General features: G+C 38.8%; 1 non-coding gene across 1 annotated transcript; it reads right to left on the minus strand.

Annotated features, from left to right (window-relative positions):
- Nucleotides 1–1,139: 1,139 nt before the first annotated feature.
- Nucleotides 1,140–1,246, minus strand: LOC115290906. Its single transcript, XR_003908287.1, has one exon. It is a non-coding gene; the product is annotated as a U6 spliceosomal RNA (small nuclear RNA).
- Between the last annotated feature and the right edge of the window lie 11,163 nt (nucleotides 1,247–12,409).

A 12,409-nucleotide genomic window follows, 5' to 3' on the forward strand; every position in this document is an offset into this window, starting at 1 on the left:
TTAGCAACTCTGACCAGTGTGAGGTGGTATCTCAGTGTGGTTTTGATTTGAATTTCCCTGATGATGAGTGACACTGAGCATCGTTTCATGTGCCTGTTGGCCATCTGGATGTCCTCTTTGAAGAAGTGTCTATTCAGGTCTTCAGCAAGAGGCACATGCCCTTATATTTAAATAAACAAACAAACAAAACTGCCCTTACAGCAGATGGTACAATTAGCATAGAAAACCTAACGAAATCAACAGAAAGCATGTTGGAAAAATCAGAGATGAGCATGGTTGTTGGATTTGGAATAAAAAATGAAACCAGTACTGTTCTTTTATGACAGAAGTACCAACAAGAAAATATTATAAAAATGAATATCTAGCAGTTCCTGGGTGGCTCAGTTGGTTAAGCATCCGACTTTGGCTCAGGTCATGATCCCCCAGTTCGTGGGGACCTCATCAGGTTCTGTGCTGACAGCTTAGAACCTGGAACCTGCTTTGGATTCCATGTCTCCCTCTCTCTCTGCCCTTCCCCCACTTGTGCTCTCTTTCTCTCAATAATATATAAACATTAAAATTTTTAAAAATAAATATCTAATTTATAAGAACAAATGAAAAATATGTGCATTTTCCAGGCACTAACTGAAAAAAAAATCCATAGTCTTTATGGATAAAATTTGAAAACTTCATTAAGACATAAAGAAAGACTGGAATAAATTGAGATGCATCTTATGTACAGGATTTAATAATATCAATTATTAAATCGGGATTTAAAGATATCAATTACATCCAAAAAAATAAACAAATTTAACGCAAAAAAGAGAATATTTCCTCTCGAGGCAAACTTCAGATAGGCTCACTACCCATTATGAAAGATTTGAGGGGCACCTGGGTGGCTCAGTCGGGTGAGCATCTGACTCCCCGTCTCATTCAGGTCATGATCTCATGGTTTGTGAGTTCCAGGCTCCACACTGACAGCACGGAGCCTGCTTGGGATTCTCTGTCTCTCTGTTTCTCTGTCTGTCTCTCTCTCTGCTCCTCCCCTGCTCACATGTGCATACTCTCTCTCTCAAAACAAATTTTAAAAAATTTAAAAAATTAAAAAAAAAAAGATTTGCGTGCCTTATACTTGGGTTTCCTCTCCTTTTTTTTTCTTTTTCAATATGGAATGATTCATGAATTTGCATGCCATCCTTGCCCAGGGGCCATGCTAATCTTCTCTGTATCGCTCCAATTTTAGTATATGTGCAGCCGAAGCGAGCACGAGCTTCCTCTCATATACCACAATCCGTGTGCACGCATTCCCTGCCCTCTTCACAGCAAACTGTGGGAACTGGGGCTTGGAGAGCCGACACAAAAATGATGACATTCTGGCTTCCATTGGCTATGACAAAGGAGATGTCCTCTGTCTCTGTCCCGTAGTTTCATGTTCTCCATCAGTATCTGTGTAACTCTGGCAAACTAATTTGTTAACTTGCAATGACTGCCCATATGGGAGAAAGTGAAATTGGATTCCCACCTGAAACCACACATCAAAATCGATTTTGGGTTGATTAAAGGCCTAAAAGCAGAAGCCAAATAATTAAAACTTTAAGATGACATTTTAGGAGAATCTTTATGACCTCGATAGAAAGAAGAACTCATGCCATAAGAAGTGGGAGTTGTAATAAAAATTGATAAATTTAAATCTTTTAATACTGCAAATTTCTATTTATAGAAAAGGCCATGATCATGGTAAAAAGATAAGTCATAAAATGGGAGAAGATCTTGCTAATCCATATAACTGACAAGAGAGTTGTATTCAGAAAAAGTAAAAAAAACTCTTATTTTCAAAAAGAAAAGCAAATCAACTTTTTTAAAAAAAGACAAATGCCATGGAAAGACATTTCACTGAAGATATGTAAAAAGACTCTTCAACACTTCAAAGTGCCTCAATCTTATTTGAAGTCATGGAAATGTAAATTTTAACTATAATAAGATACATTTTCCCATCCATTGAATTGTCAAATATTTTCTTTAAAAATCAGTGTATATTTGGTCGACTGCATGCCTCGGTCAGTTAGTTAAGCATCTGACTTCAGCTCAGGTCATGATCTTGAGTTCCAGCCTTGCGTTGGGTTCTGTGCTGACCGCTTAGAGCCTGGAGCCTGTTTTAGATTCTGTGTCTCCCTCTATCTGCTCCACCCTAACTCACACACTCTCCCTCTCTCCCTCTCTCCCTCTCTCCCTCTCTCTCTCTCTCAAAAATAAATAAACATTAAAAAATATTTTTACTCAGTTTATATACAACATGGAGAAGGATATGAAATACGAGAAACTTTACTGCTGGTAAAATGTAAATTTATATATATTTTTTAAATTTTTTAATGTTTATTTATTATTGAGGCAGAGAGAAACAGAGCATGAGTGAGGGATAGGCAGAGAAAGAGGGAGACACAAAATCTGAAGCAGGCTCAGAGCCTGATGTCGGGCTTGATCCCACAGATTGTGATTAAAAAGTTCTAAAACAGGTGAAAGTAAAAAAAGTAATGCTTGAGGATACAGGTATATGAATAGAGCCAGAATAAAAGAGCAAAGAAATGGCACAAATTCTAGATAATATTACAATTATTTCTCTGAGAAAGAGGGAGCTACTCTTGAGGGCAGTAGAGGGGGAATTGCTAAGAACAGAAGATGCTTCATTTCCTAATCTTGGTTGTGAGTCCAAGGGCAGTATTTTATTATTATTATTTTTAAAGTGTACAGCACAAACATTTTATTGGTATAATATATTTCACAATAAAATTTCAAAGGCATTTTCAATAGACTGGCATGGAAACTTCTTCAATATGTACATTACAAACTATAGGAAGCCTAATGCCCTTTGTTGTCAACAGAGACAAATCATTCATTTTAAATGATGTTTTGGCACGATATCTCAAATATCTTTCCCAAAAGTCACTTCCCACTGCATTTTAGCGTTTATGTAACACACTCTTCTCTTCTTGTTTCCAAAATTAGACTCCCTGATACATGGAAATTGCCTTTGCTCTCCTGTTTTTGTTTGTTTGTTTGTTGTTTTGGCAAAAAGTAAAATTACGAGATACACGTTCTTTTGCTGGAAAAAGGTAAGAGGCAACTAACCACTCGAACACTTATGGCTTTTAACGGTGTCTGTTTTTCTGTGGTTATACATATACTTCATTGTCAACTAACATTGTAAAAGCAGGGCTCCTGTGTGGCTCAGTCGGTTACGCGTCCAGACTAGGATGACTCAGGCCATGATCTCGCAGTTCAAGCCCCGCATCAGGCTCTGTGCTGACAGCTCGGAGCCTGGAGCCTGCTTCAGATTCTGTGTCTCCCTCTCTCTCTGCTCTTCCCCCACTCATGCTCTGTCTCTCCCTCTCTCTCTCTCAAGAATAAATAAACATGAAAAAAAAAAAGATGAGTCATTAAAAAAAAAACCCACTGTAAAAGCTATGTGATAAGTCAGGCAGGTGATCTTGAGGGATATCTGGGCAGATGTCAGGGTAATGCCACACTCAGAATGGCACTAGATCATGATAACTCCGGAACATAAACAGAATTCTCCAGCACAGAGTCTGACTCTTGTCTCCATACCAAAACTTCGAGAGGCTTCATCTCTGTCTTATCATTTCTCTTTGGCCTGGGATATCTACTGATTTTTCCATTCATGAATTCATAGAAAATCTAAAGCCAAGGGGTTAAAGGATTCTTAAAGTACCCATCAGAGAAAGAAGTAAGGAGAAAGACAGTGGATTGCTCAAACAAATTAGAAGTTTTGATTACTACCGCTCAAGGCCAGCAATATTTGTGTGTTTCAGGCCCAAGGGTGCCAGGCCGACTGTGGAAAAGACAAAATTAATTAATGTTTTCTGAGATTAATTAGAAAATTAAATGGAAGTATAATGAAAACCAGCATGGTTTAGTTCACTGGATTTATAACTATGTGCCACTAAATTTCAGAGTTGTTCAAAATTTCTACATATTATTTGAATAAAAATGTAGGGAGATAGGCTGTAGTCTCTTTTTTCCCCCAACTCTAGTCCCTAATCCTAAGCAGAACTACTAGGATCTTCACAGTATTATACAGCATAGAGCTATCTGACAGCACTGGTCTGAGTTAATAGTCTTCAAAATACCGTTATGTGGTATAAATTAAAATGCTTCATTTTTGGGGTGGAATTTTGGAAGGTTGCCACACACTATTTTGTTGGCCTCTCTACTGGACAGTCCCTCTGGATTTTATGGGCCTTTTTCCAGCTGAAACATTTTTGATCAGTGCATCACATCACCATCGAGAGGAGGTATGAAGAAAAATCAAGGCAACAAATGCTGGTGGGGCTGTACAAACATCCAGACAAGCATGACTTCAAATTTGCCACCTGGAAGTTATGTGACAAATGTTTTCACCTTCTCTGACCATAAGTCTTGTGTTCGGTAAAATGCGAATATTGTAAATGTTTTGCAGATGTCCCTTTCCATCTATCAGGTAATGAAATAAAACAGGAAATTAGCCAATTACCATATCACAGTCCCATCAAAGGGGATCTCGCTATAGCTTAATATGGCTGGTGTTTAAAGGTATTCAATCACTGTAAATGTAAGAAAAAAATTTAAGTGCATACAATTCTGAGTAAATACAATTGTCTCTCATCAGACTTTAGACACATCTTCCATTCTCATGGCCAACACTCAGGCATCTTGTTCAAACTTCACCTCTCCCCACTTTTCAAACCCAGCTCTTCTCAGTTTGTTTTCTGCTCTCTTTCCAGTGCTTGGATGTGTAGATTCTGTCACAGAATGTATACTGGGATACAAAAGACCAGAAGGGCAGATACCATATGTTTTCACTCACAAGTCTAACAGGAGAAACCTAACAGGGCACCATGGGAAGGGGAAAGGGTGGGGGGAAGAGTTAGGGAGACAAATCATGAGAGACTCTTGAATACTGAAAAACTAAGGGCTGAAGAGGGAGGGGGAGAGGGGAAGGGGGGATGGTCATGGAAAGGGGCACTTGTGGGGAAGAGCACTGGGTATTATATGGAAACCAACTTGGCAATAAACTATTAAAAAAGAAGAAGAAGAAGAAGACCAACCCAACTCTTCCACTTGCTCTCAGCCAGGCAATCACCAGGGCCAGCAGGAGGCAGTGAATAACCCATCATGGAATGTATCTGTTTCAGAAGCCTGTGATTGGCATTCCCTCCATGTTCTTCATTCACACTCCAGGTGATTCTGAAAGTCGCCATGTTTGAGAAGCACTCCGCTATTGAAATAGGGGTTGTTCTCATTTTGTTCCTTTCTTTTTCAACTCCTATGTCACATTGCACCCAGCACCAAGAAATGAGACATAAAAAATAAAACTGCTGGCAAGATGGTAACTTACTGCAGAGATGAAACTCGCCATTCACTACAGAAGCATGGACCCTGCTCGGGGAGGGTTCAGTCATTGACATACCGGGAACTTGGTTTCACTTGGCAAACTGCCCAGCTACCTCTTAGATTAATGATGCAATGGCATGTATAAGTGACTTTTCTGTTTTGTTTCAGTCACTCACGGAATGATCAGGAACTCACGTCATCTGTATTCAATCTAAAGTCCAGTTCAGAAAAATAATAATCTCAGTGAAGGTAAAGAAAGTAGGCTTTAGGTTTTTGGCTTCCAAGATGAGCTAGGTTCAAGAACAGAAGATGGGAAGGACCCCAAGAGTCCAGATTCTGGGACACAGGGGGAGCAAGAGGCAACATTCAGCATCTCTGGTGCCTGCAAAGGGCCGCAGGGGGTGGGGATGGGGAGCACCACTGTAGAGTTAAGCTGGAAGCTAAAATTTCAGATGAAATAAAGGGAGAATCAGTCATTCATTGTCAGTGTTTGTTTAGTCTTAATTGAAACCTATTCTGTGAATCCCTCCCATTTCCTCAGTGCAAAAGCAGAAAGCTTTCATACCTGCATTTCTCCTCCCAAGAGGCGAGCCCCCAAATTCCTAGAGTGACTGAATCTCTTACAAGCACTCGATTATGGTTCCGAAGGAAATAAAGTATCCTGGTTGGCACGAAAATCTCTTAAACAGGAAAGAAGCCCTTCAACAGCTTTGCTGAGAAATGCTGCTTTGATAAAACCAGGTCTGCAGAAGTCTCCACACACAAATTTGAAAATCTTCAAACCAGTGTTTTTGTTTTAAAATGAGATACAACAGCAGCCACGGTAAAGCTTTTTTCCATGCGCTTAAATTATAACGTACTCCCCAGCTTGCAGGTCGGTTATGCCCATCTGAGCAGTATTTTTTTTTTTTCTTTCCATCCTCCCTCCCTTGCTCCCTGGCTCCCTCATAAGGCTTTTATTTTATTATTGTTCAGGTAGCACTATGGATAAAGACCTCAGGAAAAAAATACCAGTGCCCAAGACAATTTGATGGCCTTTCCCTGTGTAATTATACTCACTCTTGATAACACTAAAGGCATGCCTTATTGGCGGTGGCACAGACGCCTTCTTTTTCGCAAGGAGATGGATTGTTTCTTTGGGCCTTGATGGTCTTCAAATTATCTCAGCGCAGAAAAGAGAGGAGAGTGAATTTTATTTTAACTCATTTTATTTCTGAATTTATTTCCCGGTAGCTAGGAGGTGGTGACTGCTCCAGCAGTCAAGTCAATTGTTATCTGTGGGACTTGATTATGTTTGGACCCAGTCGCTCATTTTGAGCAAGACACAGTTAATGAGGAGAGAAATGAAAAGTGCATTGAGTCACAGTGTGTTGGTGGTAATTTGTGACACATTTACTCCACTCAGTTCTTTGTTTATTCCTCCCCCCTCGCACAGGTTCTGTGGAAAAAGGAGCAGATAAGCGAATTCACTGGTAGACAGTTAAGGGTGTTGAAGGTAATGAATCTCTGTATCTCCGTATCCATTGTTGGCAGTAATTGGGGCGCCATTCATCTCTACAGTGAAATGCCAAGAAGGCTCATCTTAACGAAACATCTTTTTTCCCATTATTTCACAACATATTTTTCATTGACACTGCTGGTTTTTATTTTCCCTATGTCTCCTTCTTCTTTTTTTTTTTTTTTTTTTGGTGTGCTCTTTGCCACTTTTCTAAATAATAGTCCATTAAACAGTTCACAGTGTGTGTTCTGTAGAAATGTGAAAAAGGGATTGGATGATACTAATTAAGGAGAGAGTTTGTTTCCACTTACTGCAGATCAATGGTGGGTTACATTAAAGCTGCATTTTGTGATGAGTTTAACACACAAGAACAGCTGTGCTAAATACATATTTCAAGACACACAGGTAGGTCAAACAAACATTCCTCTCTTTGAGAAGTCTGTATGTTAAAACTATAAATTCAACTTGCAGAACTGTGGGGAGATACAAAGGCTAATTATTCATTGTAATCATTGTTAGTCTCAGTAGAAACTGTTAAGGATGAAATTGGGACATGTTAGGTTACTTCGAGAACTCCTTTAATCTGGGTCCTTCAATGTATTGGTTTTATTGTGGTATATTTCTGGGCTAATTTTCAACCAAATTTCAAATTTAATAAGTTTTTTTTAATATATAAGTATTTTGAATTGAGGATGAGACAAGTTAATGTATTTATGAGTTATCCATAATCGTCTTTGTGATTATCATTATCTGTTACATGATAGAATTCACTTATGCTCCAGGAATATGATTTTCTCCTGTGGAGGTTGGAGGTAGTATGGTTCAGTTCTGTGAATGACAATCAACAGCCACTAATGACTCTCACAAACCCTGATGGCCCACCTAGATTAATAGAATTATAAAGCAAAGAAAAGGAAGAGAAAATATCTACATCTGTCACCTAATTTTAGCCCGCAATAGCTACATTTCAGACTGTATGCATGCAACCTATATTTATACATATTTCTTGCAGGGAATGTTATTTTTATATCAGTAATATTCTCCGTGTGACTTTTGTTGACATTTAGGTTTATACAATTGGCACCCCATAGCAATGTTTTGCTTCACCTACATTGTTACTTGTGTACAACACTGTCTACCACAGTTATGGGTTTGACAGGTCACAGATATTTTCACAGATGCAATTTTACTGTAACATTAATTTTCATCAAGCACAATTTCCACCTATGTTTGGGCATTAAAGGTTTTGCTTTCTAACTGCATGAGATCAGTTAAAAGGCTTGCAGGGTAGGAAGAACCCAAGATGGTGCTTGGATCTACACCTGACTTGCCAAATGACTCAGGGCCAATGGCCCTGCACCTCTGTTCAGTCATGGATAAAACCCTCCTTAATGGTAATGAGAATCATACAAGAGAAAGGATGTGCAACTGACTTCAATAGATCACATATCTGGAGGGAAATGCAAGCCAGGGTGTAAAGTTAAGGAATCAGGCTGTGAAAACACACATTCCTTTGAACAAGGGACTGAAAGCTCAGGAGGCTTTGGTGGGTTATGGGACTCAGCTACTCAGGGGAGTCCCTAGAACTCATCTGGGTTCTGAATGAAGGAAATAGTCTTTTGCATTTTGTGCATTCTAAGGCAAAGAGATGAGACAGAAATGTTACTCCCTAGTGTGATGTGAACAACAATGCATTCAGGTAGATAGATTATATGTATTTTTAATGCATATTTTTCCACTTCTATGTAGATGTTTTTCTCTACTTCCTGGACATGAAATGTTTGCATATCAGTTAACTCATCTCCTAAAGGAGATAATATTATCCTTATATCGGACTCTTGATAAAGGTTAAAAGAATTTCCAAAATAGTATATGGGAAGTTCTTTATAAAATATGCATCATTGTTGTCGATTTAACTTGGTCAGTTTGCCACGACAGGGCTATGGTGGAAAATGGGCACTGACTCTACACAGGGTAGTTGAAGTGGTTTTAATTGATTTCTTTCAACAAATATGTATCCACTGGTTTCAGCTCACTTCATGATCTCGCAGTTCAAGGGTTCGAGCCCCACATTGGACTCACTGCTGTCAGTGCAGAGCCTGTCCCCATCTTTCTGCCTCTGCCACATTTGCATTCTCTCTCTCTCTCTCTCTCTCTCTCTCTCAAAAAATAAACATTTGAATTTTTTTTTAAAAAGATTGTAGTTTTAACTAATACCTTACTTGGTCTCATGATCACTTACAGCAAAAAACCCCTATGAGAAAATAAATATGAAACAAGAATGAGATATTGTTTACACTTTTTTTAGCATGTGTTCCTCAAAAAAAAATCATGTTATTCCTGGATTTAGCTAATTTGTTTTCTTTTAGTTTTAACTGCTGATCTCTTTCTTTATGTAGTTGCCTATTTCAGAGTTCCTACTAATATGTTCATGGATGAAACTAATGGGTATCACCACTGTCATAACTTTCTTACAGGATTCTCTCTTATAACAATTACTGCATCAGTATACTTCTGCAGAATTTTACATTTAAAGCACATACAGAAAATGTTCTAATTTTTTTTTCTAATTTTGCAAGAAAATGGTATAATAAATCAGGACAACATGCCTTGTTCCTATTTCAGACATTCTACTAAGTAGATATGATAAACTATATTAAATATACAGCCACAAGATAACCGACAGTATAAAATTCAGGGAAGCCAAAAATGATGCCAGGGCAGGGTCCAAAGCCAAATTAGCTTCCTTAACTAAGCACACACACACACACACACACACACACAAAGCCAAACTTCAGTCCACCCCTTTCAAAACTCTGAACTTCTTGGTTCTGATCCTTTGTCTTCAGTGTCACCTCTCCCCCAGCCCAACCCTAACTTTCTGTACAAAGAGATCCATAACTGTATTCTACTACTAGCCAGGAACCTACAAGTTAAAATTGTTCTTGCATGAGGAGTCCTTTTTAAATGAAACAGTTTCTAATCCACAAAGAATTATTTAGATATTTCCTTGCGTTAGGCTGGAGACCAGGCAAATTTTTGAATGTATGCGGTGGGAGCATGTGGGATTTGTTGCACTTCTTTTTTCTGAGCGGCAGTAAAGTGTGGAGGTGAGGAGCACCACGTGGCCTGGGGGTGGCCTGCCTGCAGTTGTGGCCTGGCGCTGTCATTTATTATCACTGCGGTTCCCGGAAGTTACTTTCCCTCTTTTCGGCCCATTTCTTTAGTCACCCGATAAGGGCAATCTACAGAGGTGGATGTCCTTGGGTTGCAATGAGGGATATGTGAGTCGACATATGGACCGAGTGCCCGGCATGTAATAAGCATGTAGTCAGCCTCAACCCCCATTTTACCTACTCACCGATGCCTTCTTCTGTAACCTCCATAATTGGCAGCAGTTTTCCTTCACCTCAATACTGTACTCAGCTGAGACCAGTGTTACAATTAATTTTGGATGCCTGAATGCTGACTGAATATTTGCATCTTGATTGGATCATGTTATATGATGAAAGTTGTGGGAGAGTCACACCTGTGGTTGAGTTATGTTATGTGACTCCTTCTTAGCCAACCCAAGAAAGAGAACCCCTCTGGCATTAAAGAAAGTGCTGTGTTACAAGAGGGCCACATGGATATGGCCTAAGACCAGCTGCTAGTAGCTGAGGAAGATCCTCAGGCGACAGACAACAGGAAACCTCAGTTCTCTGACTCCAAGAGATCGAGCTCTTGGAGTAACATGAATGAATGTTTTAAAAAAAGAAAAAAGGAAAAGCCTTGAGCTCCATATAAGAATGCAGTTCTGCAGACATCTTGATGTTAGACTTCCGTGACCCTAAGCAGAGAACCCAGCCACGCTGTGCCTGGACCTCTGTTCTACAGAAACTGTAAATTAGTAAAACATGCTGTTTTAAGCCCCTAAATGCATGGCATAGAAAATGAATACAATGACCTGAAGGGTGGGATGACTTTGGGGATGGCAACACTGGCATCACATCGGAAAGCCTCCCTCTTCAGGAACAGTCAACATGCCAATACCCAGTTTCTCAGGGCACGGTGCATGCTGATGGCAATACATGTCCTCTTTCTTAGGTGGAGGCTTCAATCTGGGTCCTGTGGCCTACTGCTTGGTCCCAAAGGCCACATTACTGTTTCTTTCAAGAGAAATGAAAAAATATATATATTTGTCTTTATGGCCATTCCACCTTGCCAGATTAGATGTCACCTCTGGACAAGAGCTATTGGCGTATTTTGGAATCCTGAGTCAAAAATGAAAATTTAAAATAATAGCTGAATAATCACCATCATCAAACCCATCATATACCCAATATATACACCACTGGTTTCACAGAGAATTGATGTCCTATTGGGAAAACAAATATTTCTGGAGATAAATTAAATCTTTTCCCTTCCTTTTGCCTTCATCCAAAGAAGGAGTAAGGCAAGACCCTTTATAGTCTGTAAATGCTCTCTGCACTTACTTGTCAAGAAAGTCTGCTACAATTTGAACAAGGGATGGTTTTGAAATGTTTCCCAACTTAACATTTTCAAGGGTAATACTTGCTTTTGAGTTGACAGACAAAGCCTCCGTCTGACAAATGAATGTACTCAGGAGATTATATCAATGGCTAATCCAATTAAAAATCTTTGATATGTTCAGTTATCTCTGCTGTGAATTTGATGAGCTGTAGATTGTGGAGAACTGAAAGTTATGTTTACTTTTCACTCAAATCTTCACTAATCATTTTTGTATTTAACTTTAGGGAAATTATAACTTCTAATTATTTTTCCTTATCTTTAGAATGAAAGAAGCTAATAATAGAAGAATAATCCTACCCAAATCTGGTTTTTTTTAGATTAGTTTTTTCTTGGTTATCATTTTAATCTTAAGCAAACTTAGTTTACTAAATCAGTGTGTAGAAACAAAAAACAAAACACATTAGAAGGGCCAGCCAATTGTTCTTTTTATGTGTATTCCTCTGTGTGTGTGTGTGTGTGTGTGTGTGTGTGTGTGTGTGTTTGGTTTAATTAGAGTTATGCTTCACAATAATTCATTGATTAATTATGTCAACCCAATTTCCAATTTGTTATTTTGGCATTTTCTAGACAAAGCTACCAGGTATGTAGTTTGCATGACATAATTTTTGGTTTTCAAAAACATTGCAAGAAAAGTAGGCAATGATTATTTTGGAATAAAAACATAATCTGAAAACCTTTTTATAATGAAGTCATTGACAGAGGACAGGAACATCATGAAGGCAAGGACCCCTTCAACGTCTTTCTTTAGACTGTGGGATTTTGCTTTGCTGCTGTGTGCTTGGATAGGCATGAAAAAAAGGGAGGGACAAGGCAGCATTTTGTTTTATTTTATTTTATTTTATCCTCTTCCTTTTCATTTTATATTTGATGTGAGGAATGCCAATCCTCCAATTTGCAACCACACTTCCTTTCCTAAGAGAGTCAGGTTTCTGATTTACAAGGTGTTTCAAACTATCTCCTTAATCTTTCCAATAAATACTGGTGTGAGAGCACCAGTGCCGCGTAAGAATG

The sequence above is a fragment of the Suricata suricatta genome, chromosome 4 (genome assembly GCF_006229205.1).
Source record: "Suricata suricatta isolate VVHF042 chromosome 4, meerkat_22Aug2017_6uvM2_HiC, whole genome shotgun sequence".
In the NCBI taxonomy this organism is placed as follows: Eukaryota; Metazoa; Chordata; class Mammalia; order Carnivora; family Herpestidae; genus Suricata; species Suricata suricatta.